The following is a 22,100-nucleotide window of genomic DNA, read 5'->3' as shown; positions in this document are numbered from 1 at the left end:
TTGGTTTGTACCCAAATCCTTAAACTGGAAGGAGCTTCTGATAGAAAGGCCAGTCCCAAAGGAAATGAAAAAGAAACAAAAAAAGCTATGAAGGGAAATCCAATAGCTCTCTCTCTCTTCCACTCTATAATATTTTCTCCTTTGCAGATTCCCTTGATTGCCTTCTCATGCTTGTGGGAACACTTGGAGCAGTTGGAACTGGTCTTGTCGTTCCCATCTACGCTTTACTCTTCTCTGGACTTATGAATGAAATAGGGTCGAGTACAGAGAGAACTGAGGTTTGTTCTCTTCACAGTCTTTTGGTTCAAAATTCATAATGTTATGAAACATCAGTTGGGATTCAATAATTTATATTTGGGTGTCACTGGACTTGTTTATATGGGCTACAACAAACAGGCTGTTCACTGTCTAGTCCTTTTCAATGCATTCCTACTGATGACTAATGTATTGTAATCCGTTGTTTCAGTATGCCTTGTATACAGTTTACCTCGGTATAGCAGCTTTTGTTGTTGTATGGGCAGGTAAGATATTATAAATCATGGTAATGAAATGAATTGAAGAAATGGAAACATGTTCTAAATCTTATAAGTTTTGAACTGTGGCAGAGATATCGTGTTGGTTGTATACTGCAGAGAGGCAGACTACAAAGATGAGATATAAATATCTAGAAGCCATATTGAAGCAGGATGTGGCAGTGTTCGATACACAGATAAGGACTGGAGCTATTCTGGATAGCTTTACTACCGATTTTCTTCTTATCCAAGAATCTCTTGGTGATAAGGCATTTTAAAATTTGCTCATGTTGAAACTGCTACGCCTTAGAAGAAGACATTAATACATAGTGATAGAAAAGCCATTAATACTTTCTTATGTCTGCAATTAATTTTCATTCATAATTTTTGGTCAAAGAAATGGCTATATAAGTACAAACATAAAATTAATTTTTTTGGTCTATATATAAAAAATATCGAGAGATTATTTAAAGAAAAGAATGGCATATTTTTTCATTTTAATTAAAATTCAGATCCTCTTACAAATGAATGAAACAAGTGAAAGGAAGAAATGGCTATCTAACTATAAACATAAAATTATTTTTTATGTCTATATAAAAAATATCGAGAGATTATTTAAAGAAAAGAATGGCTCATGTTTTCATTTTAATTAAAATTGAGATCCTCTTAAGAATGAATGACACAAGTAAAAGGAACAAAACACAATGCATGCTACAGTATTCATAGATCATATGTCAAGAGATAATGAATATTATATAGAGCTCTTAGATCTAGTGAAAAACTATTATAAAATCTAAATGAATAGGTAAAATAACAACTTACTAAGAGATAATGAATATTATATTGAGATCTTAGACCTATTGAAAAACTATTCTAAAATCCAAATGAATAGGTAAAATAACAACTTCCAAAATTAATAAATAATAACTTTCTCATAATAGTAAATATATCTAATCTATTTTCAATTATTCAATTTTGTAAGAGAAACAATAAAATATAACAATAACTACCTCATACTAAACGCCCTTTCCTACTCCAAATCTGAAATCACAGGGTTCATTCTAAATAAATAAAACAAATGCTCACAAACCAAAATATTATTATTACACTATTAAGATTGAAAAAAAGATTTGAAAAACTTGACCAATTAAATATAAATTGGATGTCTTTCGCCTATCTAATTAAAATCATAAAATGACAGATGGCCAGCTTTATGTCGCATCTTACAAGAGTCGTTGCTGGGATTGCTTTATCGCTGAGATATGCATGGATTGTGGGTCTAGTTGTCCTTACCATTGTACCACTGGTTGTCGCAGTAGGGGCTTCATATGCGTCTCTTCTCTCCAAGGTTACTTATAAAGCTCAAACAGAACTCGGGGTCGCGGCAACCATTGCTGAAGAGGTGAGAATCTAAATTCATATACTGATAAAAAATTGTAATTAAACATAAATAAAAAATATTTATAATTTAAATCTTGGGTTCTTTGAAATTTTAAACATTGTTCAAACAGGTGCTTTCACATATTCGAACTGTTTATTCCTATGTTGGGGAGTCTAAGGCCATGGAATCTTATTCAAAGAAGTTGAAATCTACAGTTAAGTTGGGGACCAAGAAGGACTGGTTAAGGGTGTTGGAATGGGTGCTGTAATGACCATATCATATAGTTCGTGGGGTCTGCTTTGCTGGTATGCAGGAACCCTAACGAGAAAAGGCAGTTATAAACCTGCCGATATTTTGTCTTCACTTTTAAACATGCTTGTTGGAGTATTGTAAGTTCTCCTCATCTTCTTCTTATGAGTCATATATTGATCTTCCTCAGCTCTCCTTTATTTCTTTGGGTTCCCCTTATTCGCTTTCTTTATGGTTATAATTATCCATATTCCCATGCATTGAGTTTTCAATTTTGCCAAATATTATGTGAGCTTACTACCTATAATTATTGGTGACATGTCTGGTTGAATTTCAGAGCCATAGGGTACGCCGTATCAAGCCTAACTTTCATAGTAAAGGGAGTGGCTGCTTATAGGAAAATAATGGAGATCATTAATCAGACACCAAACTTAAAAGACAATTTGATTGATGGGCCTGAAACAGATCAACTGGAAGACAGCATCAAATTTAATAATGTTGGCTTCAGCTATCCTTCACGTCCGGATGCCATTGTTTTACAAAGTTTTAATTTGCTAATACCTGCAAGAAAAACACTAGCTCTTGTTGGTGGCAGTGGCTCGGGAAAGAGCACTGTAATTTCTCTTCTAGAAAGGTTTTATGAACCTACCCAGGGTATAATTTTTTCATGTTTAGTTCATGCCTGTGTTTGTTTGTTCATTTATTTTCCTCCTTCAAATCACTAAAATTTCTCTTAACCAGAAAGTCTGATAGTTTGCTTGGTTGAAACAAAAATTCAGGACAAATACTAGTAGATGAGCTTGACATTAAAAGACTCAATACAATGTGGCTAAGGCAACAGATAGGGCTGGTAAGTCAGGAGCCTGTTCTCTTTTCAACTAGCATAAAGGAAAACATACTGTATGGAAAGGAGGATGCCAATGAAGAAGAAGTGATGGCGGCTGCAAAGGCTTCCAGTGCACATGATTTTATTACCAACTTTCCCAAAGGATACGAGACCAAGGTGTGAATATTTGATTAGGTTCTATTTCTCTTTATATATTTTTTTATCTAAGGTAGGTTTTTAAAGATAATTCTTTATGGCATGCAGCTTTCAGTTTGCATGTTCAAAACAATTATTCTTAGGGTTCTTTTTACCACAAGCATTTTTAAAATAGGACGCATGAAGAGTAATAATTTTAGATGACTTTTTCTTGGTTATGTATAGGATTCTAGCAAACTTTAAACAGTCGTTTTGCTCAATTGTTGCTATTTTAAATAGATAATTACTTCAGATTTAATAGAGTAATTTTTTCTTGCTTTTGATGGTTGAGCAGTCTACAAAAAGATTATTCAAATAATATATATGTAGTTATTAGTTTGTAATTTTGTAGTTATTATTTTTAGTTAATGTTAGTATAGTATTAATGTTATTAAGATTTTTTTCAATTGGTATTTTAGTAGGTTGTAAAAAAAATTTATTGTGTAGATGATTTATATAATGTAGTAGTAATTTTCAAATCATTATCAAAATGGTTAATGGTAGTAAGTTATGATTCCAATAGAAAACTATAAATATTAGAGTATTAAAATAAATACCTTATTATTTTTGCAAGTGGAAACTAATTAAAGTAGGATACAATGAACCTATAGATTAGAATGCATTAAATATTTTCACAACAAATCAATGATCTTAGTTGAAAGATGATAGAAAGGACAATGCTATTAATTGCATTCTCAAATTTGACAATGTTAGATTATTAAGACTTAGACCATTAGAAGAGATATTATAAATTTAGCTAAATCAACTTAAGATTTTATCACAAGGACTCAAAGGATTCTAAACTAACTTAAGACTTTAGGAGAAGCTACAACATAGTGACGATTTCTGAAAAGGATAATGAGATCTTTTCTTCCTAAATTTGACGTAATGGTCAATACCAATTGAAGAAAGAAGCAGATTTTGTAGGTTCTTTACAATCCATTAAAAGATTGTACAACATTCTACAAAGAACTTAGTGCAAAATTTCCATTCTACTATAAGAATTGAAAAGGTATTACTACCCCCTTTCTCAATCAATTAAATCTTAAAGGGGGTCCTTTTACTAGTAAAGGATGTGATCAATAAATACGATGAGGATGAAATTCAATGGATTGTGGAAGAATTGAGTGCATACATTATGAACATTATGGACAAAATAAATTTGAATGTTTTAATGTGGAGAGTTTGTATTTTCAAGAGACACTTCAATATAGTTGACTCTCTATTTCTTCAAGTTAGATTTATTATTAAAACATTCAAAAAAGAAGAAAAAAACATGTATGGTTCCTAGATAGTAGCTACTCAAACCAAACGGTAAGAAAATTTGACCTTTTTATTTTAATGGGTTATTAAAGGTATTGGGTAGATTGTCAAAGAAAAATATAAGGCTATTTTGAAAGATAACTACTACTTCAAAATATTTGATAAACCCACTAATTATTAACATGTAGTAAAAGATTTATTGAAAAAGAATAGGATATTTAATTTTAAATATCTTTCAAATAAAAAACATGCCCACAAATAATTAGAGATGATTTAGGGTTACGGCACCAAGATTATTGAAATTTTAAATTTTTTAAGGTTGATTTTACTTCACCAAAAGAATATGGTGGGAGAACATTTGACAAATCAAGTAAAAGATGTTTGTTCAATGTGTACATTTGGTGCAAACAACATGAAGATAATATTCAAATGATTATATTATATTGGGTGCATGCTCTTCTTGAGCTTGTGCATGTTGACATCTATGGTAATATGTGAGAGTAATCATTGTGTAAAAATATTTCATTTTTGAATTTTATTGATGATATTTTTTTATGAGAAATGGGTTTATTTATTTAAGAAAAAATATAGACGCTTTTAATAACCATTTCATGGTTATAGATAAAAGTAAAATTTGGTATATAATCTAGAAAAGAATACTGCAAATAGATAGAAGGCATGAATTCACTTTGAAAGATTTCTGTGTGTTTTGTAACAATTATGGTATCAAGAGACAACTTACTATAGCTTATACCTCATACAAAAATTATATTATAGAGAGAGATATTCATACCATTATATAAATAAAAAAATCAAAAGACATATGCAACAATAAATTTACTAGGCAACAACAAATAAATACATAGAAAATACTAGGTAACCAAAGCAACCCCATAATTGATCGTTTGACAACTACCAAATTAGTAAATCACTATGATGTAATAAAATAATATGCTAACAATCCCCCTTATTACATCATATTTCCAAGAGAACACATAAAGAAAGTTTGAATTGTTTCAAACTTCACAACTATAACAAATTTCATGAATATGTTAGAATGCTACCCGAGTCAAACAAAATTCGTTCTACTAAGCATGGTCACAAATAAAGTGACACTATACCTCAATATTCCTGGTATGCTTCTGAAAAATAGGATAACATACAAGCTTTAGCACAGTCTATTTTTTGCAAAATAATATGGTAGAACTTGTCTCCAAAACACCCATACATATCAAAAAGAAACATATCCATATCACCTCATAGATAGATCCACCCAAAACATGATATTTTGGCTCTTCGGAAGAGAAAGAAATAGTGGTCTAGTTTTTGTTCTCCCAAGATATGAAACCAAAAATAAAAAACTGAATCCTAAAGTAGATTTCCTATTATCTATTAAACCTACACATTCTGTGTTCATGTATCCACATAGAAACATATGCATTATGCTTGTATAACAAGCCATATGCCACTATAACACAAAGTATCTCAAAATATGCTTTGTTTCTTTCCATTGAATAACCTTAGGTTCCTACATAAACCTAAAAAGATAGCTAATAGCATAACTAATATCCATCCTAGTATAAGTCAAGTAAATATAGGACTCTTTTTTTCCTTTTTTTCTGATAAGTAAATAGTTGGATGGGCTAGCACCCATTTTAATTAAACAATAAAGATAAAACATTATAAAAAGTCAATCATGTCCATATTGCCATAAATCACACTAGAGACCATAGTATTTCCACATAACAGATATCCCATTTACCTTATAGTTCTCTAAACATGTCCATCCATCAAACAAAAGAATATAGGCTAAGAATTAAAAAAACCAAAATGATTGACTAGCCCTAAAGCTGAACTAGACAACAAATAGAACAAAGTTAAACTTCTATCTAGAATTAGATCATCTTGACCTCACATAGAGTCTTGCACATCTTTATTCTCTAAATCTTCTTCCATGTCTAGAGAATCCACCTGCATTTTCCCTTTAATCCCCTCAATTCAAATGTAATATTTGACCAATCTTGGTCTTCATTTTCTTCAATCCTTGTCTAGTTCTACAAAGATTCTAGTCCTCTGATTGCTAAAGGCTTGTTGTCCTAATATTCCTCCTCATCAACTGTAACAATTAGGGAAAACTTTGGCACCTCATCAACTATATTTTGGTAATCCTTGGGGATGGTAATCCAATGATTGTCCAAGTTCATCAAAACATCATCTATCCCTCCTAGAAACTTCTTTTTTAAAAATTTCTTGCATAAAAACTTTTTCTCTTTCATTATGTAGCCAAAGGTCCACTGAAATAGACAGAAACATAGAAGAGATAGGTATTGACTTGACATCTATGGTCCGTGTTTAAGAATTCATCTACCAAAATAGATTTCACCACATGCACCTAGTTATCAGATGCTTGTGCCACATAATGGATCTCAGACATTCTCCCCAATTTCTCCTAAAAAGGCCATTTATCTTTTGGGAGCTGTAAAATGGATAGGGGTCTCCATAGTTCTTCATACAATCGACTAAACCTGATTCCAATAGTAGTTGAGATTAGGAAAAATATATAGGACTCTTAATCAACTAATGTTAATGAGAAGCATCACATGAGATGATGGATCATGATAGGAAAATTGAAACTTGTCTCCATGTGTGTTTACATAGGTTTGTAATATTCCATTCCTAAGTTCTTGAGAAATGTATTAACATATTTCATTTGATATACATAAATATGATTCTTTTGTTGCCACACTTCAAGTCGAAGACAATAATATAGGAGCTTGAGATATTTCATGTCAAACTATTATTTGAGATCATTTTTGTTGTATTAATCACCTCTGGTGAACTTGGTTTAATGATGAGATTGTCAACATGTACAATCACAATTACAATCTCTTCCCTTGATCTTTGATGTAGATATTAGGATCATAAGGAATCCTAATGAATATATTATTAAGGATATTTCCATAAATATTGATTCACCAAGCCTAATGAGCATATTTAAGATCGTAGAGGGATTTGATAAGTCTACATACTTATTTTTTTGTATCTATCCAATTGTAACATATCCCTCTATTTGAGTTATAAAGACTTCTTCCTTGAGTTCTCCATTAAGAATGGAACTCTTGACATCCATTTGATGAACTTTCTAACTAAATTGAGCTTTCATCACCAACACCATATAGATAGTATTTGATCGTTTTGTGGGATAAAATTTTCCATCATAGTCAATGCATTCCTTTTAAGCATATATCTTAGCCATGAGTTGGGCCAAGTAGTTATCAATGCTACTGTCTACCTTATACTTGATCTTGAATATCTATTTGCATCTAGTATCCATCTTCCTTGTAGAAGATCAACAGGTTCCCATACATTATTCCTTAGTAAGGCCTAATATTTTAAAGCCATGACTTCCTTCCAAGGTGGTGAATCAAGAGCCTATTGAACTATTTGTAGTTTTAAACTCTAAGTAACTATACCATGAGAGCCAAGTTCACCTTTTCATGAGATTTTCTATGTGTTTGGGGCCCAATAAGAGATGGATTTGTAATTGCATCACCTTTAGTATCCCTTATGGTAACCTAATACCACATAGGAAGAATTTAATGCACAAGAGATAAGGAGGGAGGTAGTGGTAGAGAGGAAAACATATCCAATGGAAACAAACCTCTTCTTGTGCCTCTTCATCAATCTTCATTTTTAAGTTCAATGATCTTCAATGTTTGAGAACTAGTAGGGGATGGTGACAAAGAGGTGTTGTATCCTAGTTCTTCATAAAAAACAACATCCCTACTAATGTCCACTTTCTTTATTAATTTAAATCCATAAGTCTATATCGTTTTCACTTTGAACTATTATCCAATCTTTTTCATTGTACCTTGAGAACATCCACATAAGTTGTACATCCAAACACTCTTAAATATGAAATAGAGGCATTCTTACCAATCCATGGTTCTTTTGGTTTGAAATTTTCAAACACTTTTGTGAGTTTTTGATTTAATAGATACAATACTATATGAACTACTTTAACCAAAAATATAGGAGCAAGATCAACATATTATAACATGTGTTCAACCATTTCAACAATAGTATTATTATGCCTTTGTACGACACCATTGTTAGTTATCTCTGAATCCCATTCTCCTAAAGTTAGTTTGGTAACTCCTTACTTGTTAATTACCCTCCCCCTGCTTGATCTAACGAAGGGCGCTTTAAAAGAATAACTAGATAACATTTATACAAGATCTCAAAATTCCTTGAGTTTTTCAAGTGCTTGAGTTTTATGAGCAAAACAATAAACCCTCCTCATTCTTCCTATAAAATCATCCAAAAAGAGTAAACAATTCCTAGCATTATTATGACATGGTGGCATTGGTCCACATAGATCAATGTGAAACAATTTTAAGGGATGGGAGGCTCTACACTCTACAACAAGAAAAGGAGAATGATGTTATTTTCTACAAAGACAATGTGAGAAAATAACTTTTGATTTCTGCAAGGAGTGAAGTCCTCTCACTATTCCTCTCTTACTCAATTGAAGAAGATGGCCAAAATTGTGATGACCAAATCGCCAAAGCAAAATAGTTATGGATGCACCAATCTCAATTACAATTGCCTTATCTTTATATGTGATATCAACAAGTTGTAACATCTCGCTGACCCCGAAAGCATGAGCAACAAATTCACCATTTCTAAATTTATCTCTAATGAGAAATATCTTTTCACCATTGTGGCAATCAAATTCAACTTTCAACTTGTGCTCCAATAATTGGCTAACTACAAGAAGGTTCCTTGTGAGACTTGGAATATATAGAACATTTGTAATATTGCACTTGTGAATTTTGAGGGGCAAATATTTATCTCCAATCCCTTTAACTTCATATGATGTTTCATTAGCAAGTAATACTTTCCCATAGGAGGTGGATGGAGTGGGATCACAAAAATATTCTTGTTCAGTTGTCATATGTCTAGATGCAACAAAATCAACATACCAATCTGAATTGTTTGATGTGGATGCCCCCATTTCAACAAAATACAAGAAATCATCTGAATCTAAAACTCTCATGGGTGCAACATTTCCATGTAGTTTATTTGGCTTTTTTGTCAATATGATTTCTTCTTTTTGTCCTCTATGAAGGCTTATGTGGCTTTCTATAGCTAGATTCACTATAAGCATCTACGAATTGTATCAACAATCTGGGAAAACCCTTGTTTGCTGGTTTTGGGAGCCAGTTTAAAACCCTTAATGAAGGTTAGCGGAGCCTTTCAAAACCTCATTATTCTGTAGGTTAAGGGAGCCTAACCCTTGTTTATGTGTTAGGGAGGTTTTGTGTCTATTTTGTGGCTTGGCTATTGGTACATTGATGTTCTTTTCTTTTAGCAGCATTGTTATGTGGGTTCCAGATACTGGTCAAATATGAGGGTTTCGGGTCCCTTCAAAACCTGTGGGGTTTTGAGTCCCCTCAAAACCTGTTTACGGGGTTTCTAGTCCCCTCAAAACCTGTTTACCATTAATCAAAAACAATCCTTGAGAGAATATCCCATCCTTCAACAAATGAGACATTTCTTTCTCTTGTAAGAGTTTTCTTGATTTGAATATGACAATCCTAATGGAACACTCTAATGATCTGGTTATTTTGAGCATGACGTCTCATTGTAATGTTGTAAACTACATATCTTTGCAATTCCACATTGCATAAAACCTTTGTTTAGCCTTAAAATAGATATTTTGCAATTATACTATGATTTTGTTAAAAAATCTTTTATTTTAGGAAAATTGGACTGTTCCCTACTCTTTGAATTTTCATTTTTCTTCGATAGAAGTGCTACATGTTGACGTCCACTTGATATGCTATGTCCTACAAAAATATGAGATTCAACTCAAGAGTGGAGCATTATATTCTCTAGATTTTGCTAGGACAATAGCACATCAGAGAAAAACACAACAACCTACTTTGATACCAAATGTAATTTTGAAAGCAGCCCTTACCCCTAAACCAGCTAATTGGGTGAATACGACAGCAGAGAAAAAAAATAACAGCCATAAAAACCAGTGATAAAATGAAATCACTTACTGATAACTCTTATCAGACATAAAAAAAGAATCTAATCATTTATACATTTCAACAATGGCAGAATCCTCTCTTTTTTATTATTGAACTGTATTTTTTATTTGGATACACAGCAGTTATATTCCAGCTTGATTAAAAACTACACTCGACTTGAATACAAATAGAGTTCAAAAGAATAGTTCATAACATAGCAGAAGGAACTGATTATGCATTAACAACAACATGCATTAGCATGATTTATTCGCTGACAAAGGAGAAAAGAGCTTCTTAACTGAACTCAAACAAAACCAAACGACAATTAAAACTGACTGTCTAAACAACGCATGGCAATGAAGGACAAGCAAAACTAGATGGCCGATGATATAACTGGATGATCAGTATCAGTCATCAACATGAGAAGCGGTGAACAGCGTGGACTAACAGTGCTGATATTTCTTTCAAAAAGAGACTTATTATTACAATCAGCTTGTTGAGTTGAGCCATTTATTTGCAACAGGTGATGGATAAGTTGTTGTGTGAATAAGGCAGGTAGGGGAAAGAGGAGCACAACTTTCTGGAGGGCAGAAACAAAGAATTGCACTAGCAAGAGCAATTGTGAAGAATCCAAAGATTTTACTGTTGGACGAGGCCACCAGTGCTCTCGATTCTGCTGGCTCTCAATGAGCTTATAATTGGCAGAACAACGGTGGTGAGAGCACACCGTTTATCTACTATTAAGAACGTCGATACCATAGCTGTTTATGAAAGATGGGTGTATTGTTGAAATGGGAAGTCATGATCAACTAATGGGCATATTTTTGTCTAGTAAATTTGCAGGCACCAGATTACTCCAATAATGGCACAGAGCACACATTACAAGTAATGCCAAATTTAAGGTATATATATAAATAGGACAGTTCCTAATGTTTGTATTTGAGTACTTAGTGTGGTTGCTCTTTTAATTCATTTCATTGGTGTCATGCCCGAAAGCAATGAGAAACAGGTTCCAAGAGTAGATGCACAAATATATGAAAGCAATGAGAATGAAAAAGAGACAGTTTCAAAGATGGGCTCAGAAGTTATGACATCGAAGAGTTCTGCCTGGAGATTGTTGAAAATGAGTGCAACAGATTGGCCATATGCAATGATGGGCACATTTGGATGCATTATACTGGGTTGTCTAGTCCCAACAATTGCTCTATTTATGGCTATATCTATATCCAACTTCTTCATACAGAATCATTCTGAAATGGAGCGCAAGATTAGGATAACTACCTTTGTGTATATTGGTATTGCTGTCGCTGCATTGCTAGGCAACGCGTTGCAGCAGTTTTGCCTTGGGATAATCGGAGGAAATTTAAGCGAAAAAGTTCGAGAGAAGCTCCTTGCAGGTACGGGGGTTAAACTGATACATTTTTTTTTTTTTTTGAGGACGTGCTGCATAGACAATTCGGGGACTTATATCATCCATTTGAGCTTTCCTGCATTCACTTCATACATTATTACACAAAGGATGAGAATAACTTATAGAATGGAATGATTTTGCCCTGAATCTTGCAGCCATTTTGCGTAATGAGATAGCTTGGTTCGATAAAGATGAGAATGGTAGCCTTAAAATCTCTTCACGCATTTCTTCCGACGGGACTCACGTAAAGACTGTAATTGAAAAAATATTTATTATTGCTCAGAACCTCACCAATATCGTTGCTTCCTTGATTATATGCTTTACAGCCCAATGGCAAGTCAGCTTAATCCTTCTCGCCGCATACCCTATTCTTGTTGCGGGATACATGGCTAAGGTCTGTAGAGATTTAAATTAATTAGGTTAAAACCTTTCTAACATGTATGGGAAGAATCGTAAGCTTACAAAGATTTACAATTCATTTAAAATGCAGAAAATGTCAGATAAGGGATTCGGCGGAGATCAAGCCAAGGCGCACAACGAAGCCACCGTTGTAGCAGGCGAAGCAGTGAGCAATATAAGAACACTCATAGCATTCAACGCAGAGAATAAAATTCTGTCTTTATTTCAGAATTTGCTTGCTAAACCGGTGAGACGCAGCTTCAAAAGAGGGCAAATCGCAGGGTTTTTATACGGGCTTTCTCAGCTGGGTCTTTATTGCTCCTATGCTTTGGATCTTTGGAATGCCTGGAGACTTGTCCGTAATGGGACAGCTAGTTTTTCTGAAGTTATTGTGGCATCTACTGTACTGTTTTTCGCTTCTTCTACACTCTCGGAGACGATGACTTTAGTTCCAAATTTTGTTAAAAGCAGGGAAGCCGTGAAGTCGGTGTTCGAAATCCTTGACAGGCAGACACGGATGGAGCCAGAAGATCCAGAAGCATTCAATGTCGAACACTTGAAGGGAGACATAGAATTCAGGAATGTCACATTTTGTTATCCTAATCGACCACAAGTTATTGTTTTGGAAAACCTGGACCTGAAATTGGAAGCAGGAAAGAGCTTAGCCCTTGTGGGATCCAGTGGGTGCGGTAAGAGCTCCATCATTGCACTGATCGAGAGATTTTATGACCCAACTGCAGGAACTGTTTTTATTGATCAAATGGACATCAGGAGTTATGACCTGCGCTCTCTGAGATTGAACATTTCTCTGGTGCAGCAGGAGCCTGCTCTTTTTGCTAGTTCTATCAGAGATAACATTGTGTATGGAAAGGAGAACGCATCAGAAGAAGAAGTTATCAATGCCGCGAGAATTGCAAATGCTCATGAGTTTATCAGCAAATTGCCTGATGGGTATGGGACTTTGGTAGGCGAGAGAGGAGTGGAAATGTCAGGAGGGCAGAAGCAGAGATTGGCAATAGCAAGGGCAGTACTAAAGAATCCTGCAATCCTGCTGTCGGATGAGGCTACCAGTGGTCTGGATGCAGAGTCAGAGAGGGTTGTGCAGGAAGCATTGGAGAGGGTGATGGAAGGCAGAACATCCATTATTGTTGCTCATCGTCTCTCCACTATAAAGAACGTGACCACTATTGCAGTGGTGAAGGAGGGAAGGATTGCAGAAAAGGGGTCTCATTCAGAGCTCATGGCCACACCTAATGGAGAATACAACATACTGCTCAACCTCAAGGCCAGCCATCAAGCAGAATCAAGTGAGGAATAGCTTATCTCCCTTTGGGGTTGAGTAATGTTTATAGTGAACGATAATACTGTATTACTATATAGCACCTGCTTCAAGAGGATCTCTACCAATGGATTTTATTATTGTTGTGCTAGAAATATGTTATTTCATATTTATAGTCTATTTATGTTTATGTTAATAAAAATTTTCCAAAGTGAAGGAAACAGGGGAGCATAAATAAAGCAAAACAAAACATTTTATATTAAACAGATTTAAAGATTACACCATCATGTGAGCCTCAGCTCCATCCACAGTTGACTTCATAGCATTTCACAGATTTACAATTTCATTGCCCTTCACAGCTTTGCAGGTGAGAATGTTTACAAAATTTTAACCCACATATTATATAGACAACTACGCATTTGCAAAGGTGAGAGAAACAAATATAAAATAACATTTTAGTCAACCCAAAAACCGTGTGAAATCTGCAACTGGGACAGTTTGACAGGTTGAATGAAATCAAACCAAATCTTGCCAAAATTGTCTTTCGTTGCTTGTCTTTAATGTTAAAAGAGACGTCTATAAGCTGAGATTGACAGAAGCAGTTGGCAAATGCATACGGAGGAAGTAAGACATGATTGATTGGGTGGTGGTAGTGGGGATTAAAATCTCCAACACTCCTTAATCATAACTACTAATATACTATCTATCTTTTTGTTCTTTGCAACTTTCTTTAACTGTTATGGTAGTCAAATTCTTCAGCAATCTTTTCTTTGTGTCTGCAGTCTTTTCTTCGGTTTTTTTTGCTAACTGGTTATTGTTACAAGTGTTGCACTTTTCAGCATTCAAAATGTCTTTGGTACATTTTCTTTTACAAATTCTTTTCTTTTGTTTCTAACTGATGGTTACAATGGAGTCTGTTGACTCACTCAAATTATTTTTTTGCATAATAACTTTAAATCATCTTTTTTTTTTTGATTGGTAAAGGAAGAGTCGAGATTCATATTATTTTTGAATTAATTATAGTATTATTATTATAGCTGAGTGGCATAACACTAAAAACCATTCTCAGCATTTCCAACGAAAACTGGTTTCCAAACAGGCAGAGAACCATAAGCATTATGATTTATCCATATAAAAACCTAACAAAATTATGCAATCTTAAAATAATCAAGCTAAAAAGAGCTTAGATGGCAGATTCTCAACTGCCTAGGTAACAGAGATTTTAAACATAAATAAGTAGCCAAAATAAACTATAGACAGTCTTGGATTAAGTTTCAAAAAAAAATTCACAGCACCAAAGTAGAGAACCTAGCTTGCACTAGAGGGTTCAGATTGGGGCGGTTCAATTCTCACTCTCCCACAGCCTCTGCCTGCAGGGTGACCACACCCACGACCATAGCCCCGATGGCCCCTCCTTGCTCCACCCCGACAATCTTGATCGGCTTGAGGCTCTTCGTCTACAACTTTAACTTTAAACCATCTTTTACATCTGCATATCTTTTCTTTTAAAATAAAAGGCCTTTCATTTGGCTTCCTCAATTATTGCGGTAGTCTCTCAAACTCTTTATTTTCAAATCTCCACAATGTCAACTTGGAACTTCTTGCATCTTTACAGTCTATAGTTGTCTTGCTAGATAACAATTTCCTTGAATCAAAACATTTCCTTCTCGAATATTCAGACCTTTGATGATTTATATCAACATATGAGCATTTATACTTGAAATTTTTTTGATCATACATGTAACTCTTTGCCAATTTGAACTAGAAATCCATTGACAATTCATTTTTATGCAACCTATTATAGATTCATTCTTCCATTCTTTCTTCCAACACATATTTTCAGAATGATTTCTTAAACCACAAATTTTACATGGATGCAAATCCCAACACATGTCCTTAATGTGACCTTCTCTGTTTCAATGAGAACATTGAGTTTCTTTCTTTCTTTGGATTGATTTGTTTAAACATATATCATGTTGAACATCTTTTTCACCTTTGATATATCCAAGCCCTTCATATTTTGGATTCTCTATTGGTTGAATGGCCTCTTTGATTCCTTCTTCATGTTTTCCCAATCCTTTACTTTTATAACCCATTTTCTTCATGATTTTAAAACCAACATTCTTTTCAAACCATCATTTGTTATCAATATCACAATTTGCAAAAAATGTATTTTTAGACATACTTTGCCCCTCAACCTCACATTCTTTACCAACAACAACTTCACACAAATTAACTATTTGAACAAAAAAACAAAGAAAATATTATGTCCCACATGAGACTTCATAAATAGATGGCTTTACATTTTTTAACATTCGTCACTTCTTCTAAATTATCCTTTTCCTTCTTTACTCTTTTTCCAACTTTACCCATTGGAACAAAAACTTTAACTTACCTTGCTCAGACACTTGATTGTGTTTTCGTGTTTTTTCTACTACAAATTACCTCCTTTCTTAGTCTTCTTCTTCATCTACGACTAGCTCTTTTGGATTGATTCAAACTTCTATAGATTTTAAGTATATTCCTCTACAAACTTTCACTCTCAATCTAGACACACACCCATACAACTTCTTTAAACTTTTTATGATGCTAAATTATAGTCATTGACATTTTCATTTACCAAAAAATAAACTTCATTCTCAAAACTAAGAACACTTCTAAACTTTAGTTCTTATAACATCTTACAATCAAAATTAGAAAAACTACAAACTTCAACAACTTTTACCAATCTTAACTTACAGAAACCTTCATGTTCCTGAGAACTCCTCAAAATTTAACTTGGTCTTCTTTTGATGCCCACGATCTTTTGAGCTTTCAGCATAGCCAAGAACTTCACCTAAATATTGTGTACCTCCTTTGTCTCTCCTTCAACAGTTGTGGCTATACCAATCTTTAAATTTGGCAATATCTACTCCTCTTCAACTTTCTTCTCCACATTTACTATAGTGGATTTACAAATCTACAATCTTTCTTTAGTTTTGAACCCTTTGTAGTTTTTATCTTCAATGAGTATACTTTTCCTTTTGATCAACTACAATTTTTTTTATTATCCTTGGATAATGTTCTTCCTTAAAGTGGTATGCACCCTTTTGCAATAAACTACAATCTCTTTTTTCAATTTGAGTTTCTATTGGCGACTTCTTCTATTTGATCTTCTAAACAAGACTCCAAATCAATGGATGACGAAACACTTCTGTAGCTTCATAAATACTATGATTTTATTGGCATTTCAAATAGTTTCAGACTTTAAGATTTTTTTGTTAGCAGTAGCTCACTCAGTACAACACTTCCTTGGATATTTTTAGCTCTCTAGGCACTTTAGGGTCTTTGTAGTGGCTATTCCATAATCTTGAAATGACAAACTGATGACTATTATTTGCCATTAAATTGCTTCTTTCAAATACCTTAGCAACATCTCTTATTTTATAAACTCTTTCAAATTTCTACAACTTCTCTCTCTCTTGGCAATTGCACCCTTTGATCTACATTTTTTCTTCTTCTATCTTTTATACTGACTTCCAGACTAAAATTTTGTAGCATTTGAATGGCTTTGTGATCTCCTTAAGGCGTCCTCCTTGCTAGGCATATCTTTAGTGTTGGGATTAAGGTGTCTCAACCTTAGAGTCCAAACATGCTAATGTAAATATTTTTATTTTTTTTCCACATTGGAAGTCCCGAAGTTTTGGGAACTAGTGTCATATGTTGCTATGTTGAGTTTATGATAAATTTTCTATTATACTTATGGCAGTTTCTAGTTAGGTGGAAGAGTCATGGAGAGTTATATTTTAGTAGTTTGTATTTATGGTTTGAGTTAACTTTCGACAAGTGGTGTGAGGTAAGGAAGGAACCTAATTGGTCATGGTAACTTCTATGTTGTACTTACATTACATTTGGCAAGATGACTTCTATGAAAGAGATAGGTGTTGTTGCTTCGGAAGTTGCTATGTGCAACATGTCATTGGATTAGCAAGATGTTGCTTGTGACAAAACTTACCTCTTAGGTTTTAAAGTTGGTTTTAGAAACCATGGGCACATACCACTTTGTGATGAGCTCTATTAATATGTTGATGCCTTAGTCATTTTTGAGAGTGAGACAAGTTGAAGGTATTGTAATGCTGCTGGAATTGTTTTTAAAATCTCTGTTGTAGCTACTCCCAAAGAGTAGTGACTCTATGCATTATATTGTAACTATTATTGTTGTTGAATAATACAATTGAGTCTGGCTTTTGGAGTGTGGGTTTTTCCCAAAAGGGTTTTCCCACGTAAATCTGGTGTTGTGGTTTTATTTGTGAAATTTGATTTTATATTTGTTTATCTAATTTGCAATTGTTTAGAAGTCTGTAAGAAATTTTTGCATCACCTCTCCTATTAGATTTAGCATTTGGAAGCATTATTTTGCACTTAGGCTTCCTTTCATTCATAATCTATGTCTTTGTCTATGTCTTCCTCTACTCTTCTTTCTTCAAACTCCTTGATGAACATATCCTCTAATTTCAACCACTTCAGTGTAAACAATAGAATTTAGTTTCTTTCCTTTATTTTTATTCTTACTTGACAGCTACGACTAGCTTGCAATCTCTCGATGTGGAAGTGCTAGTTTTTGGAGATTTATTTCAAACTTCAATGGGAACGATCCTTTTCCTAGGCGTACTTCAAAAAACTATTATCTTTTGTCTCAAGGCTTTTGAAAACTACAAACTTCTATGGCAACGTCTTAATGAAATCATGAGAGGTAAATACTCATCTCTTTTCTTTGATTTGTTCCAGATCTTCTACTATTGGTAACTTTTAACATCTTGCTTGGGGACTACAGCCTCTCCAAATATGCCTAACATTCCTTTGATATTAGTTGTAAACTCTTACTTCAAATCTAGCTTGTTCAACAACTTTTCAACCTTCAATGGTTGTGCACATTGCATTCTCAGCCCACAACCAGAGGCCTCCTCATCGCCTTCATAGGCTTATTCTCTTTCGCAGCAAATAATATCTCTCTGCAACCTAAACACTACCTTGATATCCCTTCTTTGATACCAAAAGAAAGAAACAAGGGAGCAGAAATAAAGAAAAACATAACATTTTATATTAAACAAATTTAAATATTACACTATCATGTGAGCTTCATCTCTATCCATATTTACACAGACTTAAATTGGACTTCATAGCATTTCACAAATTTACAATTTCATAGCTCTTCATAGCTAAGAGTGTTTACAAAATGTTAACCCACATATTATATAGACAACTACACATTTGCAAAGGTGAGAGAGACACATATAAAATAGCATTTTAGTCATCCCAATGTTGGAAAGAGAGGCAAAGGATATAGAAACTAAACAAATTATAAATAAAGTATAATAGAGACAAGATAGAAAAATGAGCTTTATAGCTATGAACACTTCATATATATTCATACATAACAGATATACAATCTAATTTAAAACAGAGTTGTTGTTCTTTCTAGCCTAATGCATCAAAACAAGTCCCTAGTTCTAATTTTTTGTTACTATAGCCACATCTAATCTGTTTTCTTTGTGTTGCTATCCCAGCATTACCTCTTCTACAACACTTCTTACAAATTAGCTTTTATTTTATTAAAATAATACAACTTCTAGAATCTTCTACAAAATCTAGAAGAAGAAGAAGAAGAAAACAAAACAATAAATTCTATTTAGTTCAAGTCCATTTACTACTGTCTTGTATGTACATAAAGAAAACATTGCAATCAATATTTTTAATTCAAAAAATTGTCATGTTTGGAGTAAGAAGGAAGGAATGGGCATGGTAAAGTTGAGTAGATGGGATGGATAGTAGTCTATGGAGGAGTAGGTGGGTAGTTGAAGATTAATTTCAACACTCCCCCTTAATCGCAACTGCCATCTATAATACCCAAGTTGTTTCGTTGATGCACAAAACTTTCTTTTCCCAGTGGTTTGGTGAAGATATCAGCAAATTGGTCTTATGACTTGCAATGTTCCAAAATTATTTCTCCATTGTTGATCAACTCTCTGATGAACTGATACCTTGTGTCTATATGCTTGCTCCTTTTGTGAAATAATAGATTTTTTGACAATGCTATAGCTGAGTTATTGTCACAATATATTTTTGTTGCACTTTCTTATTCATACCTCAATTCTTTCAACATTCTTCTCATCCAAATGGCTTGACATGTTGCCCCTGTCGCTGCAACATACTCTACTTCAACTGATGAAAGAGTAACTATTGGTTGTTTCTTTGAAGCCCATGATACTACGCTTGATCCAAAATGAAAAGCATAGCCTGAAGTGCTTTTCCTATCATCTATGTTTCCAACACAATCACTATTCATGTATCCTATCAACATGAAATCATTTGACCTTGAGTTAAATATTCCATAATTCTTTGTTCCACTAATATATTTCAAAATCCTTTTTCCAGCATTCCAGTGTGTAACTTTTGGAGACTCCATGAACCTTGAAATGAGGCTAACTCCAAACATTATATCTAGCCTTGTGGCTGTTAGATACATGAGACTACCAACAATTTTTTATAAAAATTTGGATTTACATAAGCTCCTTTGTCATCTTTACAAAACTTTAAACCTGTCACTATTGGTGTTGGGGCTGATTTGCAATTCATCATATTGAACCTCTTCAAAATATCATTTGCATACTTAGATTGTGAAATGAAAATACCTTTATCATTTTGACTTACTTCAATTCCAAGAAAATATCTCATTAAACCCAAATCAGTCATCTCAAATTCTTTCTTCATAGCTGATTTGAACATGTCAATTGAAAGATCACTAGTGAATATCAAGTCATCAACATATAAACAAACAATCATGATCTCACCTTGCTCATTCATCTTGGTATACAATGTAGGCTCACTGCTACACCTATTGAATCCATTTTGTAAAAGATAACTATCAATTCTTCTATACCATGCTCTTGGGGCTTGTTTGAGTCCATACAGTGCCTTCTTGAGCTTGTAAACCTTGTTTTCATGACCCAAAATCTCATATCTAGGTGGCTACTCCACATAGACTTCTTCTTCTAAAATACCATTTAAGAAAGCTGATTTCACATCCATTTGATATACTGCCCACTTTTTTTGAGCTGCTATGGCTAGTATTGTTCTCACGGTGTCTAAGCGAGCAACCGGTGCAAATGTCTCATTGTAGTCTACCCTGGGTTGTTGTGAATAACCTTTTGCCACCAACCTTGCCTTGCATTTTTGCACATCTCCATTTGCATTCAATTTTGTTTTGTAAACCCACTTCACTCCTATCACCTCTTTTCCTTGTGGAAGACTAACTAACTCCCATGTTTCATTCTTTTTAATTGCATCAATTTCTTCATTCATTGCTTGCACCCATTTTTGTTCCTTAATAGCTTCTTCAAAATGAATTGGAAAATCTACATGCGAGTATAAAGAAAAATGAGAAGTCTGACCTGCATTATTTTCACCTTCATTTTGTTCATAAATCTCCCTTAAACTTCTAATTTTTTGTCTCCTCAAGATTGCTAATGTAGGATTGGACATGTCACTTGAATTTGTTGAATGTGGGCTTGATGATCCAGCACCAAGACTGCCAATTGAAGATGGTGTTAATTGCACATTTGATGGAGTATTTGCTTGAGTGTGTGGGGTTGTCCTTACACTTGATGGTGTCATTTGTTGTCCACTTTGTTGACCTTGACCAGCTATAGGAGGAGTCACATTTGAAGGAATACTTGCTGATATAAAATCTTCATTTTCTTCTTGTGGTAGGTTGGTTGCAATATTCATTGTTTTATCCAAAGTTCCATCCCATGCTTCATCTTTTATGAATTGCACATCTCTGTTGATTATAACCTTTTGGCTTATTGGATTGTATAACTTGTATGCCTTTGACTCATCACTATATCCCACAAATATACATTTTTTTCCTTTGCTGTCGAACTTTCTTCTCAACTCATCTAGCACATGTGCATATGCCACACATACAAATACTTTCATATGAGAAATATTATGTTTTCTTCCACTCCATGCTTCTTCCAGAATCATATTGATAACACTTTTAGTAGGAGATCTATTAATTATATATGTTGCACATGCTACTGCTTCAGCCCAATACTCATTTGACAATTTTTTTTCCTTCAACATGCTTCTTGCCATTTTCATTATTGTTCTATTTTTCCTTTCAGCGACACCATTTTGTTGTGGGGTATACCTTGTAGTAAATTGTTTGTGGATTCCATGGTCTTTGCAAAATCTTATGAAGTCATTTGAGATATATTCACCTCCTCTATCTATAATCAATGCTTTGATGTAGTGCCCACTTTGTTTCTCAACAAAAACCTTGAATTGATGGAAATAATGAAATGCCTCATGCTTATGTATTAGAAAGTAGACCCATATTTTTCTTGTGAAGTCATCAATGAATGTCAAGAAGTAGTAGCTTGCACCAATGGAATGTGTTTGCATTGGACCACACAAATCTAAATGAATAATCTCTAATGGTTTATTTGCATGAATTGACTTTCCGACTGGAAATGATTCTCTATGTTGTTTACCCAAAATACATCC

General features: G+C 33.9%; 1 pseudogene; it reads left to right on the top strand.

The window, feature by feature from the left end:
• Positions 1 to 1,713: 1,713 nt before the first annotated feature.
• Positions 1,714 to 13,592, top strand: LOC131067028 (ABC transporter B family member 19-like; annotated as a pseudogene).
• The last annotated feature ends 8,508 nt before the right edge of the window (positions 13,593 to 22,100 follow it).

Source organism: Cryptomeria japonica, chromosome 8, assembly GCF_030272615.1.
Source record: "Cryptomeria japonica chromosome 8, Sugi_1.0, whole genome shotgun sequence".
Classification (NCBI taxonomy): domain Eukaryota; kingdom Viridiplantae; phylum Streptophyta; class Pinopsida; order Cupressales; family Cupressaceae; genus Cryptomeria; species Cryptomeria japonica.
The sequence above is the reverse complement of the archived record's forward strand: the minus strand, read 5'-3'. Positions and strand labels throughout refer to the sequence as shown.